General features: G+C 37.1%; 1 protein-coding gene across 1 annotated transcript in view; it reads right to left on the bottom strand.

Annotated features, from left to right (window-relative positions):
* The window catches only part of LOC114355268 (uncharacterized), a 51,915-nt gene extending 46,645 nt beyond the window's left edge, over positions 1-5,270 (bottom strand). The window contains exon 1 of the mRNA XM_028308050.1: positions 5,250-5,270. The gene's annotated coding sequence lies outside the window, so the exon portion shown is untranslated. The remainder of the gene's footprint in view (positions 1-5,249) is intronic.
* Between the last annotated feature and the right edge of the window lie 10,588 nt (positions 5,271-15,858).

Genomic DNA, 15,858 nt, shown 5'->3' with positions numbered 1-15,858 from the left:
TAACTTAGTAATTAACTAAAGGAACAAAAGTCATAAAGTCGCGTGTACTTTAAGGATTAATAACCATAAATATCTGGAGCTCCAATTGAATCACTTGTTTTCCAAAGAACACAAGTCCAAATTAATTGAAAAATTACGATAATAAACCTACATTTACCAACAAAAAAAAACTTTTAAATAAATTTTTAAACTTAAAGATAACGACTTGAATAAACGTATTTAGGAGTACCTAAACTAACAGATAGTTAACAAAAAAAATCAGTCTTTAAATCAGTCAGTTATACAAACATAATGAAATATAGCATACTCGTAGGTGAACATTATTAGTTTCGGTTAATATCATTACTTTCAAATCAAATTAGTTAAAAAAAGGAAAGACTAGGCCAGTCTAAACGCAACGTTAACCTATTAAATAATTAAAAACTTACTTTTGTCTAAGAATATAGGCTTTTAAGAATATTTAAGCTTCAAAATCGAAACTCGAGAATTCTCGAGCTCCGGTAATTTTTTTCTCGTCTCGAATGAAGCCAAATTTCTCGAGTTTTCTCGAGTTCGAGAAAGCTCGAGCAGAAACCCTAGGCGGAGGGCGTCCACAACAGTCCTCCATCGCGTTCGGTCTTGAGCTTCGCGTTTGATCTCGCTCCAAGTCTTGCCGATTTTCCGTACATACATACACCATAAAAACAGAGTAAATACAAATGAGTAGGTCAGTGAAATTTTTTCATTGTGTGCGTGCGCGCCGCATACGTATTTGCGCGCTCACATACAAACCGCGCTCGGGCGTTTCTATGAAGATGACCTACTCATTTGTATTTACTCTGATAAAAACCATACAGTTTAAAGTTTTGCCGAATTGACCAAAAAATGTGGGTAAATATGTAGTACCGTGTATGAAGTTGATTATGGTTTTTGATATACAATAGCGTACATAGTTAATTCTCACTAAAATAATAATAACCTTGTGGCGCAGTCCGATAAAAAGGGGTTTGAGAACACATAAACACAACGTTTCGACTCGGTCGCACGAGTCACGGTCGCGGGCAGACTGTCGAGCAGTGGCGTCATCTGCTCAGGCGCAGTGAATTTTCTTCACCCACCCGCATTTGCACAATATTTTCGTCCAATCAAAGTAAATACAAAATGCAATATTATGAAAGTTTAAAATATTAAATAGCGTACTTGTACCGTAGTTTGTTGGATGACTGTTAAATTTTAGGTAAATTTTAAGGCAGTCTTTTTCTATGTATAGAGAAAAGCTAATATTGCGTGAAAGAAGTAAAATTATGTCAACAGATTATGTTTTAACGTCTAATTAAGAAATAAAAAGGAATATCGAGTTGTATCGATAGCGTAAGAACGGCTTCTTGCTAGTACTTGGAAGGGCGTTACATACGTCTAATGGCTTCCTGCACTCTTTGTCGGGGTACCTACACACTTTCAAATCGATTTTTCCTGATTGCTAATCGATTAGACTCGATAATTTAAGAACTACCTACTTAATATAGCTACCTCTTATCCATTTCAAGATGTAATTAACTAAAATGGAAGCCTAAACGCTATGGGCTATGATGCCTAATTTGAATCGATATTATTATTATTACACATCAGCCTTATTACATAATTATCAAAGTAAGGCATAGTACAGGATGTAAATACTTAAGGCTTTTTATCAAAAGTCGCGTAAAAAAAGCTAAGTAATACCGCTCTTATTCAAGAAGTGGAGTTACAGCCCATGTCCCACAATAATACAACAAATTCGAAATAAATGGACTTAATCTTAAAATACCATAGATTTCACACATTAAGAAGAAGACGAAGCTCGCAAAAAGCGAAGTCAATTAATAAACGATAACGATTTATTTCCAAAGAAGTGCGCATATTTGTAACTTATTAGCGCGTAAAGCGCGTCGCGGGCAACGCGCGGAATTCCCCTTACATGTCACCTGTCAATAGCTGGGGCGGCCTTCGGGCTGTGTCGCTTTATTGTTGGAATTACGGTTTTTACGCTATTTACTTACTCAAGAGCCAAAGCACACAATGCATTGCGGTGTAGCGGCCGCATCGCAAAGATAAATAAAATAACCCTCCTTCTGGGGCAGTCGGGTAAAATGAAGCTAAAGAGTTTGTTTTTTGAACGCCCTAATCTCGGGAACTACTAGTCCGATTTGAAAAATTCATTATGTGTTGGATAGCCTATTATCGAGAAAGGCTTTAGGCTATATAACATCATCCTACAGCCAATAGGGGCGCAGGTCACCAAGGCGTTGGTCAGGTACCAAGTCGCAGGCGGAGCTAAATAACACATTATTTGCTCTTATTATTTTAATTTAAAGCACAACCAAACTGTGGAATGGATTGTCATCTGCGGTGTATCTGGACCGATTCGAACTACAATCTTTCAAGAAGAGAGCATACATAACCTTTAAAACCGGCAACGCACCTGTAACTCCCCCAGGGCTGCTGGTGTCTATGGGTGGCGGTAATCAGTTGCCATTAGGTGATCCGTTCGTTTGCCTCCTGTCCCATAAAAAAATATTAAAGCTACTTGTTTAGCAAAATGCAAGCAAAACGCAGCGTGCGACGTCCACCCACAGGGTGGACCGACGACATCATAATTACGGCATTAAGTCCGCCACTGTACAGTTTTTTTGTGCAAAAGTATAAATAAAAATAAATAAAATCATAAAGGTAGCAGGAAGGCGCTGGACACAGGCCGCTACCAACCGGGCGACATGGAAAGCATTGGGGGAGGCCTATTTTCAGCAGTGGACGTCCTATGGCTGAGATGATGTTGATGATGATGATGACTTAGCAAAATAAATAGACACTTTACCAGCAGTCTTATTTAACAAACCTTCTGCAGCTTTAGCAAAGGGCATGAAGAAAAAAATACTCATATAAACAGATCAACCTTGATCAGCCATACTATGTGTACCGTTAGCCTTATCGGGAGGTACATAGAATAAGAAGTACGAACTAGATTTCCTACGCAAATCAATAAATAACATAATGAGTAACTTGTTAGTATTTTTCCATTTTATGAAAAGCGTAAGGTACTCACAGATTTTCTTCAGAGCCTGATCATCACCACTCATCATTTTCTTTAAGGGTAAAATTTCCGTTATAGATAAATAAAGCACCTGCATTGTCTTCATGTGGGTAGCAACACCATTTTTCTAAAGTCTTGCAGCCCACGGCAGTAGTACCCATAGGTCCATTTCTACAGATTAAACAGCTCTATCTATCCACAGATTAAGTGCGAAATGCAAAAACTATTTCTGTTCGTTTCTTATCGAATAAATCACAAAATATTATTTATACCGCACGATTGTTTTGTAAGACGAATATTTTTGACGGCCATGAACGATAACCCGATACAACTTATTATTGAGATGGACAAGTTTATGAAGCTAAGTAATTAGGAACAAGCAGGGGCCACCGTAATTTTGTTTTTCAACTTAAATTAATTACTTTGGTGATGTGTGAAATTGTTCAAAGATATTTAATTTTATTTATTTAAATTACATACGTTCATAAACATTTTGTGAAAACAACTTCACTGCATGCATAAAGTAATAACAAACTACATATTTCGAATCATTACTAGAATTTGAGCAATGCTACGGATGTGGATTGATGGCGGCCTCCATGGCGATTAGTTGAATAATTACTGACAATTACAGTCATGTGATTGATTCTGAAGGCGACATTACATGCTTATTCGTTGACAATACATGACAAATGTAAAACGTTATCCAAATAAGCCTAATTATAGCCTGACCAGGAACATAAAAACCCTCGCCATGTTGCGGAAAACTAATGGTACTAATTTCTTTTAATGGCAACAGTAACTGAAAACTTCATTGACATGTCACCTTTCATGTCAGTCTATTGCTGTCAAAGTGTAAACAAACTTTATTTTAAATGTGCGTAATTGATTTTGTGAATTAAATTGCTAAAATCTTTTTATAGTCGTGAAAGAAAAGTGGTTTGCATTGTGTCAAAGTATTTGGCGAAGAGAAATACTAAGGGTTCGGACAATATTTTCATTGAATAATGTTTCCGACAAAGGTTGTCAAATTGACTGACATGTTTATCGTATAGTACAGTCCACTATGAAAATTAGCTGTGGTTTGTTTCAACTACCTATTTTAAAGATTTTTGTCACTTTCTAAGTGTTGAATTTTATGGAATTGGGAAAGAAGTACCGAGTTTGAAGCGTTCATGAGCAGACATTGCAGTTGAATATTCAAGTTCTGAATTTGATTAAAGATGAATAATAAAATAAATCGTTCTAGCTCGATTGATGGTTTCATTTAATTTATTTAAACCAGGTTACCTATAATAATATTTTTTCGTTAATTTATGAAAATAACAAATTAGCCCGTAATTCTGAATCCTGATACATAAAGTTAGTCTATTAATTTAACACAGGTACGACTGTACTCAGTGTTGCACTATCAAATGCAACTGACGCGCCTCTATGCCAAGGTTTTTATGTTCCTGGTCAGGCTATAATTTATTATGTTTAACTCTACTACTTGTTACAGTATAATTAACTTTTTNCGCACGCACGCACGCACACAAGGAGCATAAAGTATAAATTTTTTTAATGTTTTAGTGTCAGCATAATTTATAGTTATGTGGTTATCGAAACGTTTCGACATTTCCAACTCAATAATGATATTCTGTGGAAATCTGTAATTAGCTGTAAGTTTTATTCAATACTAATGTATAATATTACCAGTAATGTATCGCCGTTGATTTCCGAAATAAATAAAATAAAATAAAAAATAAAAATAAAAAAGGCAAATGGAGGATATACTCGTACATAAATGACTTACTTGACTTAAGGTCCTACGTCCCCTAGATGGGGCGGAGGGCGTCCACAACAGTCCTCCATCGCGTTCGGTCTTGAGCTTCGCGTTTGATCTCGCCCCAAGTCTTGTCGATCTTCCGTACATACATACACCATAAAAACAGAGTAAATACAAATGAGTAGGTCAGTGAAATTTTTTCATTGTGTGCGTGCGCGCCGCATACGTATTTGCGCGCTCACATACAAACCGCGCTCGGGCGTTTCTATGAAGATGACCTACTCATTTGTATTTACTCTGATAAAAACCATACAGTTTAAAGTTGCTGATTGACCAAAAAAATGTAGGTAAATATGTAGTACCCTGTATGAAGTTGATTATGGTTGTATACAATAGCGTACATAGTTAATTCTCACTAATAAAAATAATAACCTTCTGGCGCAGTCCGATAAAAAGGGGTTTGGGAACACATAAACACTTAAACGTTTCGACTCGGTCGCACGAGTCACGGTCGCGGGCAGACTGTCGAGTGTGGTCGAGTAGTGGCGTCGTCATCTGCTCAGGCGCGGTGAATTTTCTTCACCCACCCGCATTTGCATTATAATATTTTCGTCAGTGGTAATAAAATAAAATTAAGTACAAAATGCAACATGAAGTTCTTCCTATAGAGAAAAGCTAATAATACGTGAAAGAAGTACGATAATGTCAACAGAATATGTTTTAACGTCTAATCTCATATAAATAAAAATGAATTGCTGTTCGTTAGTCTGATTAAAACTCGAGAACGGCTGGGCCGATTGAGCTGATTTTGGTTTTAAAATGTTTGTCGAGTCCAGCGTAGGTCGGCCGTATGGTGTAGTGGTTCGAAACGGACTACTATTGCAGAGGTAGCGGGTTCGATTCCCGCACAGTACAAACATTGGTGTGCATGAACATATTTGTTTGTATTGGACTGGGTGTTTTCTATATATAATAAGTATGTATTTACAAAAAAAAAAGTATTTAAGTATGTTTATATCCGTTATCTAGTACCCATAGTACAAGCTTTGTTGAGTTTGGGACTAGAAGCGCACTGTAATAAATGTATATTGTCTAAGGATATTTTTTTATTTATTATTTATTAAACGGTAAGCAAATATCTATGGAAAAATTGCGATGGCTTATTTATTGCCTTTAAGGCGGAACAGAGTTCGCCGCGTCAGCTAGTTAAGAAATAAAAAGAGATATCGAGTTGTGTCGATAGCGTAACGGCTTCTAAGTACTAGTACTAGGAAGGGCGATACATACATCTAATGGCTTCCTGCACTTTTTGTCGGGGTACCTACATAGTACATACTTTCAAATCGATTTTCCTGATTGCTAATTAATTAGACTCGATAATTTAAGAACATAACTAAATCCAGCTACCTATTATCCATTTCAAGATGTAATTAACTAATAAAATGGAAGCCTAAACGCTATGGGCTATGATGCCTAATTTGAATTGATATTATTATTACTACACATCAGCATTATTATATTATCTATCAAAGTAACTCATAGTACAGGATGTAAATTCTTAAGGCTTTTTATCAAAATATATGCGGTCGAAGTCGCGTAAAAAATGCTAAGTAAGTAGTCATACCGCTCTTAATCAAGAAATGGAGCTACAGCCCATGTCCCACAATAATACAAAACCTTCGAAATAAAATGGAGTAATCTTTAAAAAAGAAGAATAAGCTCACAAAAAGCGAAGTCAATTAATAAACGATAACGATTTATTTCCAAAGAAGTGCGCATATTTGTAACTTATTAGAGCGTAAAGCTCGTCGCGGGCATCGCGCGGAATGCCCCTTACATGTCACCTGTCAATAGCTGGGGCGGCCTTCGGGCTGTGTCGCTTTATTGTTGGAATTACGGTTTTTACACTATTTACTTACTCGAAACCAAAGGCTTTGGTCCAAAACGCAACACATCGTGCGTTGCGCGGTGTCGCATCTCAAAGATTTCGGCGTATCGCGCGGTGTGGCGCCGCAACGAATCGTGTGATTTGACTCGGACTATCCTACATCTAGCTAGGGCATTGGTTCCCAAAACGGGGGGCGCGCCCCCCAGGGGGAGCACACAGACCTTTAAAGGGGGGCGCGGGCCATCTTTAAGAAACCTGCGACCGCTGAGAGAATGTATTCTAGCCTGCTCGATACGACCAATAAATAATCTTGACTGGAGGAGGGGGGGCGCGGAATTTTTTGTACGGTTGAAAGGGGGCGCGTCTCAAATAAGTTTGGGAACCAATGACATATCTAACACATATTTATTGTGATTGTTTTATTTTAAAATATAACTGTGGAATGGACTGTCGTCTGCGGTGTATTCGGACTGATTCGACCTAAAATCTTATAAGATAAGAGCAGCAGCAGCAGTACATACCTTAAAGGCCGGCAACGCACCTGTAACTCTCCCGGGGCAGCGGCTGTCTACGGGCGGCGGTAATCAGTTACCATCAGGTGATCCGTCTGTTCGTTTGCCTCCTGTCCCATAAAAAAATATTAAAGCTAATTGTTTAGCAAAATGCAAGCAAAACGCAGCATAGGACGTCCACCCACAGGGTGGACCGACGACATCATAAAGGTAGCAGGAAGGCGCTGAACGCAGGCCGCTACCAACCGGGCAACATGGAAAGCATTGGGGGAGGCCTATTTTCAGCAGTGGACGTCCTATGGCTGAGATGATGTTGATGATGATGATGATTTAGCAAAATAAATAGACACTTTACCAGCAGTCTTATTTAACAAACCTTCTGCAGCTTTAGAAAAGGGCATGAAGAAAAAAATATTTATATAAACAGATCAACCTTGATCAGCCATACTATGTGTACCGTTAGCCTTATCGGGAGGTACATAGAATAAGAAGTACGAACTAGATTTCCTACGCAAATCAATAAATAACATAATGAGTGACTTGTTAGTATTTTTCCAATTAAGAAAAGCATAAGGTACTCACAGATTTTCTTCAGAACCTGATCATCACCATTCTCCACTATTTATATGGGTAAAATTTTCAATACCTATTTTCAACTCAATAAAAGGGTACCTACTGCATTGTCTTCATGTGGGTAACAACACCATTTTCCTAAACTGCCCCCCCTAGACTATTTGCACTTTTTGATCGAATCGAGAATTGAATAAGTCAAAACTCCATACAAAAAAAGGCTTATCGACCATTTTTCGACTGGTTTGCGATTTTATTGAGCACTTTGATTGAATTGATTTTTATAGACCCTCTGCCATGTCAGTAACTATTATGTAATCTCTGCCCATAGGTCCATTTCCACAGATTAAACAGCTCTATCCATCCATTAAGTGCGAAATGCAAAACCTATCTGGTATTCGTTTCTTATCAAAAAATCACAAAACATATTTGATATCGCACGATTGTTTTGTAAGACGAATATTTTTGACGGCTATGAACGATAACCCGATACAACTTATTATTGAGATGGACAAGTTTATGAAGCTAAGTAATTAGGAACAAGCAGGGGCCACCGTAAAGTACAAGCCGTGTGGTGACGGCAGAGTAGAATACATTTGTCACCAACCCCTACTCTTCCCGCGGGTGTCGTAAGAGGCGACTTAGGGACTACACATCAAACAGAGAATGGGCAGCAGCGCTCTCTGAAAAACATCAATCTTTTAAACTGCGATCTCCAACCCGCCTGCCAAGCGTGGAGATTATGGCAAAACCCTCCACTATAGTGGAGGAGGCTCATAGTCCAGCAGTGGACTGTAAAGGGCTGTTGATGAAAAAAAAAATTTGGAAAAAGTGAAGATTTGTGGCAACACGAGTAAAAGGACCGTCACCTGGAGAAGAATTTTTTATTTTTTTTAAATGCCTATTATTTTTAAAATATGCCACATAGATTTTTTTTTATATTTTTCTGATAACCAGCACAACTTGCCTCAACACCCAGTTCCGGCTTGACGTTACATTACGGGACACCCTGTATAAAATTTAAAATATTATTTTTGCTTACATGACATAAAATATTTTTTTAATAATTATAAACTTACTACCTACCCTTTTTCACATGAACGCGTAGAGATATTAAAGTTGAAATTCATATCAAACACTTCTTAAATCTAATTGCCTCTAAACTGTGAGAAATTCTAAATCAACGCAAAAATTCAAAACGCTGAGGTAGGAAAAATAATCATACCGCATATTTTGAAATTCGCCACTACTCGCAACGGAATCAAGTAAGTAATTTGATTTAATACGTCATAAATTGTAAACCGCTACGTTTGTACGGCGGAACCCTCGGTGTGCGAGCCCGACTCGCACTTGGCCGGTTTTTTTTTAAATTACATTCATTCATATACATTTTCCGAAAACACCTTTACTACATGCATAATGCAAAGTACCCATTTCGATTCATTGCTAGAATTTGAGCAATGCCTCTACGGATGTGGATTGATGGCGGCCTCCATGGCGATTAGTTGAATAATTACTGACAATTACAGTCATGTGATTGATTCTGAAGGCGACATACATGCTAATTCGTTGACAATACATGACAAATGTAAAACGTTATCCAAATAAGCCTAATTGATTATGATTTAACTTTACTATACTTTTTACAGTAAAAAGGAAAACTTATTGTGCATGTTAATATTTAAAATATTAGTAACAAAATAATGAAAACATTTGGGCGCCCTTGTTTCATTTCACGATGGGTTCGCATTAGCAATGTTTTCTATTTTCAAATAAAATCAATTTCTGTATGTTCCAAATTCAAATGTTCTATTATTTGTACACTCACTGAAGATCGGGCTGTATGTCATAATGCCATCGTCTTATTCCAACTTCGAATTTTGACATTCGAAATTCAAATCTCACGATTGTTTGGAAAATTATTTTGATAAGATGGCGTCTCTATTTTGATGAGGACAAATTAAGCAAATAAAATTACTTAATGCAGGCGCGTCCTGTATTTTCCATACTTATTCTTATTTATCGTAATATGTTATGTAGCCTACGAATAAAACAATAAACAATAGCATGTGATACCAAAATAATAAGTATGAGAATATCACTAATTTTTTTCGTCACAAACTATGTTAAAAAAAAAGAAAATGTCAAACGCAAATGGCAATGCCAGATTTTGTATGGAAGGTGGCGTCTTCTTTTTTTTTGCGCGGCCATCGACCAAACTTTGTTTTTTGATTACAAAATAGTGTAATAAACCAAACTTACTATGACATGTACACCTCTAAACTTAGTCTGAACTGAGTTACGAGCATTAGAAGTTTGATGATTTTCATACTAGATTTGCTTTTTGCGCGCAAGTTTTGTAAGAAATTGCAACAAAATATTGCGCTATTTCTTTATTGCGCTGATTCTGCTGCATACTGATGTCTGGAGCCTTTAATGGATGATATTGTTTGTTTACACATACAATGTCACTATTTTGTTGCAATNATAATTGGCGGAGTTATCGCGTAACAAACATAGAAAAAAAAAAAAATACGGGTCGAATTGAGAACCTCCTCCTTTTTTTTCAAGTCGGTTGAAAAAGGAAAACTAAGGGCTATATTTCACCGGGACACCATGGCGGCGCAACCAAACGGACACCAGGTGAGTAACTCTCTATAGAGCTGTATACATTTTGTTGGTAGCCGGCGACTGGTTGCGCCGCCATGGTGTCCCGGTGAAATATAGCCCTAATTGTGCATGTTAATATTTAAAATATTAGTAATAAAATCATGAAAACATTTGGGCGCCCTTGTTTCATTGTACGATGGATTCGCATTAGCAATGTTTTCTATTTTCAAAAAAAAACATACGGGTCGAATTGAGAACCTCCTCCTTTTTTTTAAGTCGGTTGATAAAATCAATTTCTGTATGTTCCAAATTCAAAAATGTTCTATTGAACTAACTGAAGATCGGGCTGTATGTCATAATGCCATCGTCTTATTCCAACTTCGAATTTTGACGTTCGAAATTCAAATCTCACGATTGTTCGGAAAATTCTTTTGTTAACATGGCGTCTCCATTTTGATGAGGACAAATAAAGCAAATAAAATTACTTGATGCAGGCGTATGAATATTATGAATACCTGTAGCCTACGAATAAAACAATAAACAATAGCATGTGATACCAAAATAATAAGTATGAGAATATCACTCATTTCCTTTGTCACAAACTATATTTAAAAAAAAGTAAATGTCAAACACAAATTCAATTTAAATTTTTTTCAGTACCTTCTATAAAATGAAACCAGCAGTAGACAATCCATTAAAAAATATTATTGCGAACGTGATATTTGTCAAAATGTGCTTCAAATACTTAATATTGGTGTTTGTGTGCGGTTTTACTTGGTGAGGCTTTTTTTTGAAGACTGAAATACTGTGAATGGCCATAGAACATTGACTGTGATTAAGTGAAGTGTTTGAAACGAGACCGCCATTAGGTACTGTTCGGCAAGCGCGTGCTATGGTGAGTAGATTTTGTTTAAAACTTCTTTACTAACTTTCTTGATGTTCTTTTGATTTAGAATCCATGCGCACTGCAAACTTTTTGTCGGCTTTTAATCAGTGTGAACAAGTATGAAAATAATTATGCATACCTACACCGATTTGGTAAGTTATGTTTCCATGGTATCGGCCGATTTCTCATACAAAGTAAAGTATTTAGAAGCCGACCAAAATATTGGCCGACAAAAAATAAGATCCGTTAAACAAAGCCTTTGACAGAATAATCGTACGTTATGAACTGTCAAATGATAACGATTGCTTTACACAATTATTCCACCTCTGTACCTCTAGTACGAAAAACTTTCGAGTTCGTTTCGTTGCGTATTCAAAGTGTCATCGAAAAATTTTGTATGAAAAATTAAACAGCGCCCCCTATATTATAGCCGCCCTAGGGGGCGCTGTTTAATTTTTCATACAAAATTTTTCGCAACGAAACGAACTCGAAAGTTTTTCGTACTAGAGGTACTGATGTCTGCGGGGTTTTGGGTTTGGTCAAGTCTGATGATTATTTCGATTAGTGAACCGTTTTGTTACCGCCCGTTTTTGTTTATGTTTGTAAAACAATTATTTTGTTTCGTGCATTATTTTATAGACATGACGTCATGAAAAAACTAAACAGGTATTGGGAACCTGTATTCTTTATTTTTACAAATTACGTATTTTAACTATTGCGTATATTATTATAACCACATCTTGTTTATGTTCTAGCTATGTGATACGACGAAGAATACTTTTGGGCAACAACATGTACCTACTTACATACTACATACATTATTGCGCTTTTTTGTTATTATGTACTAAATAGGTAATTGTGTTAGCAATGCGTTTTTATCTCGAAAGACATACCTATCGATTGAAAATCGATTCAAATTTTCATCTAAACCTGTTACCTGCCCGATACTTTTCCTTGAATATAATGTTCCAAATAATAATTTGATAACTGTATTTAGTTACTTTAACCGGTCCGCGAATTAGTAAAGCTATTGGATTTGCACACGTAATTATTATTACGGTCGTTGAAGCGAAGGTGACATGTCGCGATCGACACACAAGTTGATCGATTTGTTTTGGTAAATTTTATTAATAACATGCATAATATTTAACTGCGAAATTATGCTAACATTGTAATAATATTAAAGGCTATAATCGTAGCGATTAGTTTAAAGGCGCTGCTTTTAATTGCTTTATTTCATTCGTAGTAAGTAAAGTAATCGTATTATTTATTTATTTATTTGGTACTACCTACCGAATCAAATAATGTACCTACTTCCCAACTAATATTATAAATGCGAAAGTAACTCTGTCTGTCTGTGGTCTGTCTGTCTGTCTGTTTGTCTGTCTGTCTGTCTGTCTGTTACGCTTTCCCGCTTAAACCTCGCAACCGATTTTGATGAAATTTGGCATAGAGATAGTTTGAGTCCCGGGAAAGAACATAGGATAGTTTTTATCCCGGTTTTTGAAACAGGGACGCGCGCGATAAAGTTTTTTTGTGACAGACAAAATTCCACACGGGCGAAGCCGCGGGCGGAAAGCTAGTAATCCATAATTTTTAAGTGACCCCTATGGTAACACATAACAGGAATTTTGTTTTCATGGGGATAATTTAGATAGAAGACTATAATAACATCTCAGCAAACATTACGCCCGTTTTCACAAATATTACTATGAGGTCTCACAGTGCGCGTGGACGCACAGGGTTACACACGAACCAATTACAGAGCTCTATTCAACGCTGTGCATTCAATTTGCTGCTTCACTTAAGCAAGCATCGTTTGTGAATGTGTCGATGTAACAATATAATCGTCCTTCTGGCGCAATCGGGTAAAGCTCAGATGAGGGGAAACTTAAAGTCCAGCTGTGATGATGTTTAAACATTTTTTTTTCTTTCTCTACTTTAAGATATAACTTTTGATACGATAAGAGTTTGCGTTACTTTTATTAATACATAAAAAAATTTAGTGCGCAAACGGCGTGTATTAAGGTAAGCGGACGACATGAGGCAGCAGCAGATGACAGACGACGTGTCGCAGCGACATTACTGGTTTCTATGTATTTCTATGAAAAATACCATTCGCAGTAAGCGACACGTCGCGACACCTGGAAATATTTCGTAAAAATACATAAAACTCATAAAAAGTCATAAAACTCATTTATTTCTGTAAATAGGCTTAAAAAGCACTTTTACCATAGAAACTGACGTCTGCTGCTGCTGCGTGCAGTCAGTCGGCTACGAACTTGCACCTTTATGTTTGTAAAAGTCTATCAAGTACAAGTTTGATTGAGTCACAGGAAATTATAAAGATACTTTGTAAAAGAATACACGCGTTAATAGACCTCGTTAAAGACGATCTCTCCCACCAGCATTTTGATCTTATGTGAAGGCTTTCAAAGTGTTTAAAACTATGATATAATCTCTAATCAGATCGAACGTGTCACAACGTTGTATCGATTTAAATCGAAGCGATTATGTGTGATTACCGTCACGAACCAAGTGTTACGAGGCCTCAGCCTTTACTGAGTATTACGTGACAGGTGCTGGTGAAAGATACTCATAGAAATAGACGTTGGAAAGCTTCGAATGGATATCGGCACATGTGAGAAATCATTTTACCTTCTTTCTATATTTGCCAGGAAAAAGCAAAGGAAGAACTTTGAAGTTTTTCAAAAGTTTTATGAAATTATACTATTTTACGTATCTGAGTCTGCTAGTACAATTTGCACAGGATTAAAAATTTCAGTGGTTTTCACATTTTAACAATTAGCAAGCGGCAGTGGGCGGGACACATAGCTCGTAGAACTGATGGCTGCTGGGGCAGGAAAGTTCTTGAGTGGCGACCACGAGCCGGAAGACGTAGCATGGGCAGGCCTCCATCTAGGTGGATCGACGATCTGGTGAGGGTCGCGGGAGGTGCCTGGATGCGAGCGGCGCAGGATAGGTCTTTGTGGAAATCCTTGGGTAGGCCTTTGTCCAGCAGTGGACGTCTTTCAGCTGAAACGAACGAACGATTAGTGATTTTTATAGTCCTGCTTAACCAATCACCTTAAAGCTTTTATTTATTTTTAAGTTGCATTATAATACCAGTTAAAAAAATATGTAATACTTAGTAAACAGCTACAAAATTATTTTTTCCTAAACCAGAATCCCAGCTTTGTATTTGAATCAGGTACTTCTATTATCAGCCAGTGGGCGGGGCACATAGCTCGAAGAGCTGATGGCCGCTGGGGCAGGAAAGTTCTTGAGTGGCGACCACGAGCTGGAAGACGTAGCGTGGGCAGGCCTCCCACTAGTTGGACCGACGATCTGGTGAAGGTCGCGGGAAGTACCTGGATGCAAGCGGCGCAGGACCGGTCTTTGTGGAAATCCTTGGGGGAGGCCTTTGTCCAGCAGTGGACGTCTTTCGGCTGAAACGAACGAACGAACGAACTTCTATTATATTCGCTTATCGCTACATTTGTGCTTTAGTCGTTCACCCTCCCAACCCAATAAGCTTTATTTGTATCGAGTGAAATTGCATGTGACATTACAGTGCTTGCTCTTAATGACAATTGCCGGGCTGACCCTAAAATAAAACATGTGCTCTTGGGTCGTTATACGCGCACTTGAATTGGCCATTACGTTTCATTGCAAGCGTAATTAGACCCACACACCCTTGATATGACTGGCAGGATTGACACGCGACTGTGGCGCGACGTGAGAGTGACGATACTTTTCTATAGCATCTTATAGTTATCGCTTCATGCACTTCCGGCTTCAGTGTTTGAAGTTATGAACAGGCAGTTTTACAAGAGGTTAAATTACTTGTTTTATACATTCTACCAAAAACTAACTATGGGCGAACGGCTTTATTGGGTAATGATGTGAGTGACTTTATGTATTTAATATATTCAAATCCTTTGAAAAATAAAATAAGTATTGTGATTTATTGCATATTTTCAATAAAGAAACCCATTTTTTGCGTTTATTTAACATACACGTTTTTTCTTGAATCTACTATGAACTCATTGTAGAATAACAACTTTTTCTCTGAAACTTAATGTAAAATAGTTAGTTAGTTTTCTAAACGTAATCTGATTTTACTACAAATTGACGAAAATGGAAATTAAAAACCTCAAGAAAGTTAAAAATAACCATGCACATACTTTATCATTCAGTGAGTAACTGAGTAGGTTTTTCTAAATAATTTCAAAGTAAATATTAACAGATGTCTTAAAATACTTTAACATGATGATTCAATTAAGATGATCACATTGTTTCGAGTAAACAAACAAATAAAGAGTTGTTGAACATTTGCGTTTCGAAATTGTACGATGATTTTATCTTTTGTTCGAAGATAAAAATAAATGGGAAACCCTGAAACAGACATTTTTTCAGACATTGAGTTAGCTGATGACTGCAAAGTATCACAACACACTAATAAATAAAGCCGAGGGTTTGTGAGTATGTATGTTTGTCACTTATTCACGTCTAAACGGCTGGAGCGATTTTAGTATTTGTTATGGAGTTAGCTGATACCCTGGATTAACACAT

The sequence above is a fragment of the Ostrinia furnacalis genome, unplaced genomic scaffold, assembly GCF_004193835.3.
Source record: "Ostrinia furnacalis isolate ACB-3 unplaced genomic scaffold, ASM419383v2 OfSCF0197, whole genome shotgun sequence".
Classification (NCBI taxonomy): domain Eukaryota; kingdom Metazoa; phylum Arthropoda; class Insecta; order Lepidoptera; family Crambidae; genus Ostrinia; species Ostrinia furnacalis.
This window is presented reverse-complemented; position numbering and strand designations above follow the sequence as displayed.